Source organism: Miscanthus floridulus, chromosome 9 (assembly GCF_019320115.1).
Source record: "Miscanthus floridulus cultivar M001 chromosome 9, ASM1932011v1, whole genome shotgun sequence".
Taxonomy (NCBI): Eukaryota; Viridiplantae; Streptophyta; class Magnoliopsida; order Poales; family Poaceae; genus Miscanthus; species Miscanthus floridulus.
The window spans coordinates 5,839,014-5,848,540 of NC_089588.1; the positions used below are offsets into that span (position 1 = coordinate 5,839,014).

General features: G+C 45.4%; 2 pseudogenes; both read left to right on the forward strand.

The window, feature by feature from the left end:
• The first annotated feature begins 421 nt into the window (after positions 1–421).
• On the forward strand, positions 422–2,052 carry LOC136483341 (anthocyanidin reductase ((2S)-flavan-3-ol-forming)-like; annotated as a pseudogene).
• Positions 2,053–3,532: 1,480 nt separating this feature from the next.
• LOC136481238 (uncharacterized) lies at positions 3,533–7,500 on the forward strand (annotated as a pseudogene).
• Positions 7,501–9,527: the final 2,027 nt, after the last annotated feature.

Here is a 9,527-nt window from a genome sequence, read left to right on the forward strand (position 1 = left end):
AAGAACTCTCTTTCTCTCTCCTCCAGATCATCCAATGCAGCATTCTACATGACCCTGCATGACACACCTCTTGAACCACTGATATGTACTGTAGGAATGTAATCAACCACACTACTTGGCACTAAATTGAATCAACCTTTTCCTAAAGTGAACGAGTATGTAGTTGCTGTCAGTATATCTCACATTGCCTACTTTAAGTCTTGTCCTACGAACTAGTTCGTATTACTTAGATAATAATAGTAGATCTATGTCTTGTGGTCTGTGTATAAATGGGAGAGTATATAGTGCAGGCTCCTCACGGCAACCAGGCGAATCTCGCAACTCGAATTCCGGCCTTCGTCCCTTCCCTTGTCATCAGGAGCAGCAGCGTCGTTGATCATCGTCTGGCGCACTATACCGGCCGGCGGGCGACGAGAAGACGATGAGGAAGACGGCGTGCGTGACCGGAGGGAGCGGGTACATCGCCTCCGCGCTCATCAAGGTGCTGCTGGAGAAGGGGTACGCCGTGAAGACGACGGTCAGGAACCCCGGTTCGTTCGCTTCTTCTTCCATCAATATATATAATTCGTTCCCAAAGTAAACCTTTGATGTGTATATATATCGATCGTATGCATGATAAAGGCATAAAGCTAGCCTTTTTTGGACTGACGAAAATGCATGCCTTATTGTGCTCGTGGTTCTGAACCACGTGCAGATGACACAGAGAAGAACTCCCACCTCAAGGACTTGCAGGCCCTATGTCCCTTGGAGGTCTTCCGCGCCGACCTGGAGGAAGAAGGCAGCTTCGACGATGCCGTTGCAGGCTGCGACTATGCCTTCCTCGTCGCCGCTCCGGTGATTCCCCATCCAAATGATCCCGAGGTACGTTAGTCTGACTCTGACTGTCTTTGTCTTGTTCATATTGTCAAATAGCAGCTAGAGCTAGCTAGCTGCCACTAACTCTTCTGAGTTAAATCGATTTTGCTGGTGGCATACTTACTGGCATGCAAGCAGAATGAAGTGATCGAGGCCGCTGCCCGCGGCGCTCTGAACGTCATGAGGTCGTGCCTGAAAGCTGGGACGGTGAAGCGCGTGGTCCTGACCTCGTCGGCGTCCGCGGTCCAGGCCGCTGCAGGGCGACGGCCGCCACGTGCTGCAGGAGGACTCCTGGGCCGACGTCGACTACCTCACTGCCACCAAGCCTGCTGACTGGGTACATACGTACCACGTTGTCCACGTCATCCTGATGATGAAAAACGTACCGATTGAAATAACGAAGAATGCAGTTCAGTGATCATGCATTTGCACCGCATGATGCAGGCGTACACGGTCTCGAGGGTGCTGATGGAGAAGGAGGCGTGCAGGTTCGCGCGGGTACACGGCATCGATCTCGTCACCGTGTGCCCCGTCGTCACCATCGGCAAGGCACCCGCGGCCAAAAAGATCCCCGCCAGCGTCCCCGCCTGCCTCTCTTTGATATCCGGTACGACCACTCGTCGTCGGCACGACACTCGGCGGCACTCGGCATGCATGTGTAACTTTGGCGATGATCGATCGATAACATGCATGCATGGCAGGTGACGAGGCAGCGTTCGGCGCGCTGAAACGCATGGAGATCGGGACCGGCGGCTGCGTGCCGCTGGTCCACATCGACGACGTCTGCCGCGCGGAGGTGTTCCTCGCCGAGGAGGGCACCGCCGCGGGGAGGTACATCTGCTGCAGCATCAACGCGACTGTCGCTGACATCGCACGCTTCCTGCCGCACCAGTACCCGCAGTACACTATCAAAACGGAACTGATGTAAGTATCATTGAACGAACGACGACACTTCGCTCTGCACTGACGACGACGACGACGGTGGCGACGATCGACTGACATCGTGTGATTATTGCAGCTCAGGATCCGGCGGCGACCTGCTTGTGAAGAAGCTGAGAGTCTGCTTGTCGTCCGCCAAGCTGGTCAGGGAAGGGTTCGACTTCAAGTACAACCTCCCGGATGAGATATACGACGACATGATTGACTACGGCAAGGCCATTGGAATTCTGCCCAGCCAGCTCAACTGATACGTACCCTCTATGCTAAACCGCAAACTGTACTTGTTGGAAGGAAGTCAGTGCTACTGCTAGGCGGAAACGTATTATATCGGTCCAGTCAGTTTGTATGGAATGTGGTTTTCGCCTTTTAATAAGTTATATGCATAACATTAGCAATTACTCTTTATCTCCATTTACCATTCCCCTTCTTCCATATATACCTATTATTAAAAGATGAAACTTTTCTTCCAATTGTTCGTCCATCACCCGCTATTTCTAGGAGATATACCGCGCCAGTCTATCGCCCGCACAGCACACGAGCTGTCCATCACAAGACAAAACAAAACGTGATAAAATTTGCTCTCTTCATTTTAAATTGTAATTCCTTTTAACTTTTTAGATATACAGTTTTACTCTCTCTCTCTCTCTCTCTCTCTCTCTCTATATATATATATATATATATATATATATATATATATATATATATATATATAGTGTGTGTGTGTGTGTGTGTATGTATGTATGTATCTAGACATGAATTATGTCTACGGTGCATAACAAAAACTATATATACACATAATAAATGACAAAATGACTTATATTTTATCACAGAGGGACATCAATCAAACCGTGAACAAATACTCAATTTTAATCAATTAGGTTACCTTCGTTTGCTACGTGCGCCCCACGCCACTTGAACCAGGCATGGGCTAACATCACACGTGTTGTGCTTTGACCCACACACTAGTAGAGAAACGACTTTTGATCCACTTCAAAATTTGGCTTTAGTCCCGGTATTTTTCGCGTCCGGGACTAGAGAAACCTTTAGTCCCGGTTGGTAGCTCCAACCGGGACTAAAGGTCCCTGCTCAACGACTACTACGGTAGGCTTTTGCTGCAGGGGACCTTTAGTCCCGGTTGGAGCTACCAACCGCGACTAAAGGTTAACTTTTACTCCCGATTGGTCCCTCCAACCGGGAGTAAAAGTCTACTCCCGGCTGGATGTTCCGTCCGGGACTAGAAAGGGACATTTAGTCCCGGTTGGTGTCTCCAACCGGGACTAAAGGTCCCCTCCTATATACCCCTTCTTTCTCCCCGAGCCCGAGCCACTTCGACCTCAGTGTTCGTTCTTCATCGTCGGCCTCTCTTCTTCCTCATCGCCGGTAATCACAAGATTTCTTCGATTCCTCCATCGATTTTTCGGTTCTAAAGGTTACCAACTTTATACTCTCATGTTTCATCAGTAGCATATCTCATTTTGTGGACTAGATATATGTGGTTTTTTATGGTGGATTTTTTTATTTGTAAGCCATTTAAGCTCAAAATCACTTTAAAGTTTGCATATTTGGATGAAGGAAGGTTAAAGTAGTTATTCAAAACTAGTATTCAGCTTTCATTTCTAGCATGCATATATAGCACACTTCATGGTTTAGAGATATAGAGAATTTTAGAGTTTTTTTAATTTTATTTGTTTATAAAATGAGAAATTTATATTATATTAAAAATGAGTATAGAGAGTAGATGTCAACTGCTTTCGGGTCCTCGGCCTCTCATCGGGTTCCAAAGCGACTGAGGCCGGACCTCCCTCTCATTGCATGCGGCAAGTGTGAGGAGAAGATTGTGATGGAGTACCGGGTGAGGAAGGAGTGTCCCAACAAGGGCCGTATCTTCTACAAGTGTCCGGATCGCAATGTGAGTTATTTTGTCGCATTTGATGATTATGGTTAATTTATACTTATTTTCATGATGATTGTGATTAAAGTTCTAATTTTTTGTTTTAATTTTAGTGGGATGGCACTGGATGTTCAGGCTGGTACTGGGAGGAAGAGTATGTTGAACACGTGCAAAACTCTCTTGCACAGGCGGCTACGGCGGCTGATGAGGCAGTGATCCTGCGGAAGAAGCCCATAGATGTTGAACAAACGCATGATCTGTCTGTTTTAGTTGGGATTGGTCGCGAAATCCTTATGCTGCTGAAGTGCATTTTAGCTTTAGTTTTTTAGTGGTAGTTGGGATTGTCTACATTGTAGCGAGACTTTCATAAATTAATACCTTGTGTGGTGGCATGCATGTCGTATAATTAACTAATTATGTTCTAGGTTTTAATATGGTATGTATGTCATGTAATGCAGATGAGCCGGCATTGGATGTACAATGCTGATCGCCGCTCCCAAGAGTTCATTGAGGGCGTGCATTCTTTCTTACGTGTGGCCGAGGCAAACAAACGCGATGGTTTCATGTGCTGCCCATGTGCCATATGTAAGAATTTGAAGGAATATGCTAGCTCAAGGAGTCTTCATTCACACTTGTTGAAGTCGGAGTTTCATGCCAAACTATATTTGTTGGACGAAGCACGGAGAAACCGGGGTTGTAATGGAAGAAGGTGAAGAAGAACAATGGGACGATGATGACATTATTGCTGAATATGGTGCCTTCAATGATACTGCAATGGGGGAAGCTGAAGAAGAGGTAGGGGCAGAAGATGAGCCCGCTGATGATCTTGGTCAGGCCATTCAGTGACGCACAAAGAGAATGCGAAAGTGAAAAGGAGAAGATCAAGTTCGAGCGCATGCTAGAGGATCACAAGAAATTGCTATACCCAACTTGTGATGCGGGGCAGAAAAAGTTGGGTACCACACTGAAATTGCTGCAATGGAAGGCAAAGAATGGTGTATCTGACAAGGGATTTGGGGAGTTACTGAAAATCCAAAAGAAGATGCTTCCGAAGGATAACGAATTGCCCGCCACTACGTACGAAGCAAAACAGGTAGTCTGCCCTTTGGGATTAGAAATCCAGAAGATACATGCATGTCCTAATGACTGCATCCTCTACCGTGGCTGAGGAGTACGAGAAGTTAGATGCATGCCCGGTATGTCATGCATCGCGGTATAAGATCAGGCGAGATGACCCTAGGTGATGTTGAGGGCGAACGTCCCACGAAGAAAATCCCTGCCAAGATTATGTGGTATGCTCCTATAATACCACGCTTGAAACGTCTGTTCAGAAACAAAGACCATGCAAAGTTGTTGCGATGGCACAAAGAAGACCGTAAGGTAGACAATATGTTGAGACACCCTGCTGATGGGTCCCAGTGGAGAGCAATCGATAGAGAATTCCTGGAGTTTGCAAATGACGCAAGAAACTTAAGGTTTGCTTTAAGTACGGATGGTATGAATCCTTTCGGGGAGCAGAGCAGTAGTCATAGCACTTGGCCTGTTACTCTATGTATCTACAACCTTCCTCCCTGGTTATGCATGAAGCGTAAGTTTATTATGATGCCAGTGCTCATCCAAGGCCCAAGGCAACCTGGCAACGACATCGATGTGTACCTGAGGCCACTAGTTGAAGAACTTCTACTTTTGTGGAACAGACCAGGTGTACGTGTGTGGGATGAGCACAAACAGGAGCACTTTGACCTGCGAGCATTGTTGTTCGTAACAATCAATGATTGGCCTGCTCTAAGTAATCTTTCAGGACAATCAAACAAGGGATATAATGCATGCACGCACTGTTTCGATGACATTAAAGGTATATTCTTGAAAAAATGTCGAAAGGTCGTGTACCTTGGCCATCGTCGATTTCTTCCTACGAATCACCCCCTAAGAAAGAAAGGCAAGCATTTTAAAGGTAAGGCAGACCACCAGACCAAGCCGGGCAACCGAACTGGTGAGGATGTACTCAATATGGTCAAGGATGTGAAAGTAGTATTTGGAAAGGCACATGGCAGTGAACCTAGTTCCGAACGACACCGACGGTCACGCACCCATGTGGAAGAAGAAGTCCATATTTTGGGAGCTACCCTATTGGCAAGTCCTAGAGGTCCGTAGCGCGATCGACAGTGATGCACCTGATGAAGAATCTTTGTGTGAACCTGCTAGGCTTCATGGGTGTGTATGGGAAGCCTAAGGACACACTTGAAGCACGACAGGACCTGCGGTGTTTGAAAGAACGAGACAACCTGCATCCAGAGAAGACAGATGATGGACGCCATTACTTAAGTCCTGCCAGCTACACTCTTAGCAAAGAAGAGAAGGAAAGCATGTTTGAATGCCTAGCAAGCATCAAGGTACCATCTGGATTCTCCTCGAATATAAAGGGTATAATAAATGTGCCAGAGAAGAAATTCCTAAACTTAAAGTCCCATGACTGCCACGTGCTCATGATGCAATTGCTTCCAGTTGCATTAAGAGGAATTCTACCTCCAAATGTACGTCTAGCCACCGTGAAGCTATGTGCATTCCTCAATGCAATTTCTCAGAAGGCAATCGATCCAATGGATCTAGCTAAACTATAGAATGATGTGGTTCAATGTCTTGTCAGCTTTGAGTTGGTGTTCCCTCCTTCCTTCTTTAATATCATGACACACCTCCTAGTTCACCTGGTCAAGGAGATTAGCATTCTCGGTCCTAGTGTTCCTGCACAACATGTTCCCCTTTGAGAGGTTCATGGGAGTCCTAAAGAAATATGTTCACAACCATGCTCGGCCAGAAGGAAGCATCGCCAAGGGCTATGGAACAGAGGAGGTCATTGAGTTTTGTGTTGACTTTATTCCCGACCTTGACCCGATTGGTGTTCCTGAATCGCGACACGAGGGGAGACTAAGTGGAAAGGGGACACTAGGGAAGAAACCATATATTGGTACGCAGGACAATTATTTTAATAAAGCACACTACACAGTTCTGCAAAACTCCTCCTTGGTGGATCCATATATCGAGACACATAAAGAGTTGCTCTGATCTGAGTTTCTAGGGAAGTCTGAAGCTTGGATTACGCGTCAGCACATGGAAACTTTCAGCGACTGGTTGCGAAAAGAATGTCAGGGTGATGAGAGTATTGATGAGCAACTGTATTTGTTGGCTAGGCAGCCATCGTGGCATATCCTCACATACAAAGGGTACGAGATAAATGGGAATACATTTTACACAGTAGCCCAAGATAAAAGGAGCACCAACCAAAACAGTGGTGTCCGCATAGATGCCACCGACCCTAATGGAAATAAGCAAACATATTATGGCCGCATAGAGGAGATATGGGAACTAAACTATGCACCTACTTTTAAGGTACCTTTGTTCAAGTGCCAATGGGTAAAGGCGACTGGAGGCGGGGTAGCAGTCGACAACCAGTATGGAATGACAACCGTGGACCTCAACAATATTGGGTACAAAGACGAACCGTTCGTCCTTGCCAAGGATGTGAATCAGGTGTTCTATGTCAAGGACATGTCTACAAAACCGAAGAGAGGGAAAAACAACAACGACCCAATCAATGAGCCAAAGCGCCACATAGTTCTTTCAGGGAAAAGAAACATCGTCGAATTGAAGACAAGTCAGACATATCAGAAGATTATGAAAAGGATGACCGAATTCCACCCTTCACAGTGAACAAAGACCCAAGCATCCAGCTAAATGATGAGGACACTCCATGGTTACGGCGCGATCATAACCAAGGGATATACGTTAAGAAGAAGTTCACTACTGTGCCCGCTTGATATATATAGTGATGTTTAATAGTGTGTATTAGAGGTATTATGTAATAATTGTGAATTCAGAGATGTTTATTAGGTGTTTCCTTTTTTTCTATGTTCAGATTAAATTTGTGTTTGATGGTGGGATTTCCATGTCGCTTTTGGACAATGAGTGATGAAAAAATGAAAAGATTTACGTTAAAATGATGTGAAAACAAATTTCCAATCGAAAACAAAAGTTTTAATGATTTAAATTAAACACTACATTTTTGCATTAACGAAATAGTAATTATTAATGACATTATGTTTCAATATTTATAAGAAAAAACAAAAAACTTTAGGTCACACAATTTTCCTGTGTGCAATAAAGCAAAAGTAAATCCATATTCTTTTAAAACAATTTTATGCCTTGTATTTAATTTACTGTGCAATTAACAAGACTTTAACATTTTATAGAAAGAAATATATAAAAAAACAAATGGAGCTTGAAACGGGCGGGAAGTGAAACTGCTAGCCCAACTTTAGTCCCGGGTAGATCTACCACCCGGGACTAAAGGTGGGCTGCATTTTTGTGGCCCGCCAAAATACACCTTTAGTCCGGCTGTAATACCAGCCCTAAAGGGACTAAAGGTAACCTTTAGTCCCGGCTGGCCACCTTAGTCCCGGCTGGTATTACAAGCTGGACTAAAGATGGTAATACCATTAGTCCCGGCTGGTATTACCAGCCGGGACTAAAGGTCTTTTAGTCCCGGGCGTTTACAGGAGCCGGGACTAAAGGTCCCTCCCCTATATAAGGCGGCCGTTTCTTCTTCCTCCTCACTCTTCGTCTTCGTCGCCCATCGCCACTGCCGCCGCCGCCGCCCTCGTCACCCTCGACATCTCTCCACCTCTGCGCGACGGAGGAGCGGAGGAGCGAGCCGACGCACCGCCGAGGACGAGGAGCCCCGGAGCCAGCGACGAGACCCCCTCCCATCCCGTGGGTCTCATCTTCCCCGAGATCGGTGGACCCAAGTCCAGCGCCGCCGCTGAGGAGCACGAGCACATCTACGTCGATCCGGATCCCGAGTTCGGCCACACGGCGCTTCATCCACAAGCTGTCAGCTACCCCCTCGACAACTCCCCCGATGTCCCCGACGGTTGAGCCCGATGCCGAGGCGCACCGCGAGCCGGCATCGCCTAATTTGGCGACCGAACCGCGAATCTCCACCATCCCTACATCTACACCAAGCCGCCACGGTGACCGCCTTTTCTTCTTATTACCCCTTTTGTAATCGGATGGATGCGTGTGCCGAGCCCTCGTGCCGGCAATCTTGTAATGGGATATGGCTCTTCGACTTTTGTTGCGCGATTTTGCGCTGAGCCATCGAGCCGGCTCTTGTGCCTGCTGCGCCATGGCCGTGGCGTGCTGCTCCACTGTGCCGCAGATCCGTCTTCTTTCTTTGTGTATATGGGTACGCTAGTTGTGGAGCACCGCCATGGCCGAAATGTACCACTGCTGTTTTTGAAACTGGATTGAATACAAACAAATAATATGAATATCATAAGTACTAGGTAGCATGCCCATCCGTTGCTACGAGACAACTAAACTTTTGTACTAAAAACACACGGATCACACATTAAGATAACAATACTGTAAGACATTAAACTGATATTTAATCCAAAAAAGCAAATTATACTATTTGTATACCGAATCGTGGGTCAATTTTTATGCTACTTCACCGAATTGTTATACATACATCTAAATTTGTTATACATATATATTAGAGTTATAAATTTATATTGTTATATATATAAATTTGTTATACATACATATTAGAGAGTTATAAATTTGTATTGTTATATATATATATATATATATATATATATATATATATATATATTTGTTATACATATTAGAGAGTTTTAAATTTATATTGTTATATATATCACTTGCCAATAAATATTTCTAGAAAATAAGAAATCAAAGTTATGCTTTGGAGACTTGAATTTCGAGTGTAGTTATTTAATTAATTTTAAGCACATGACTCGATCCATTTTAAAGATATATGGTT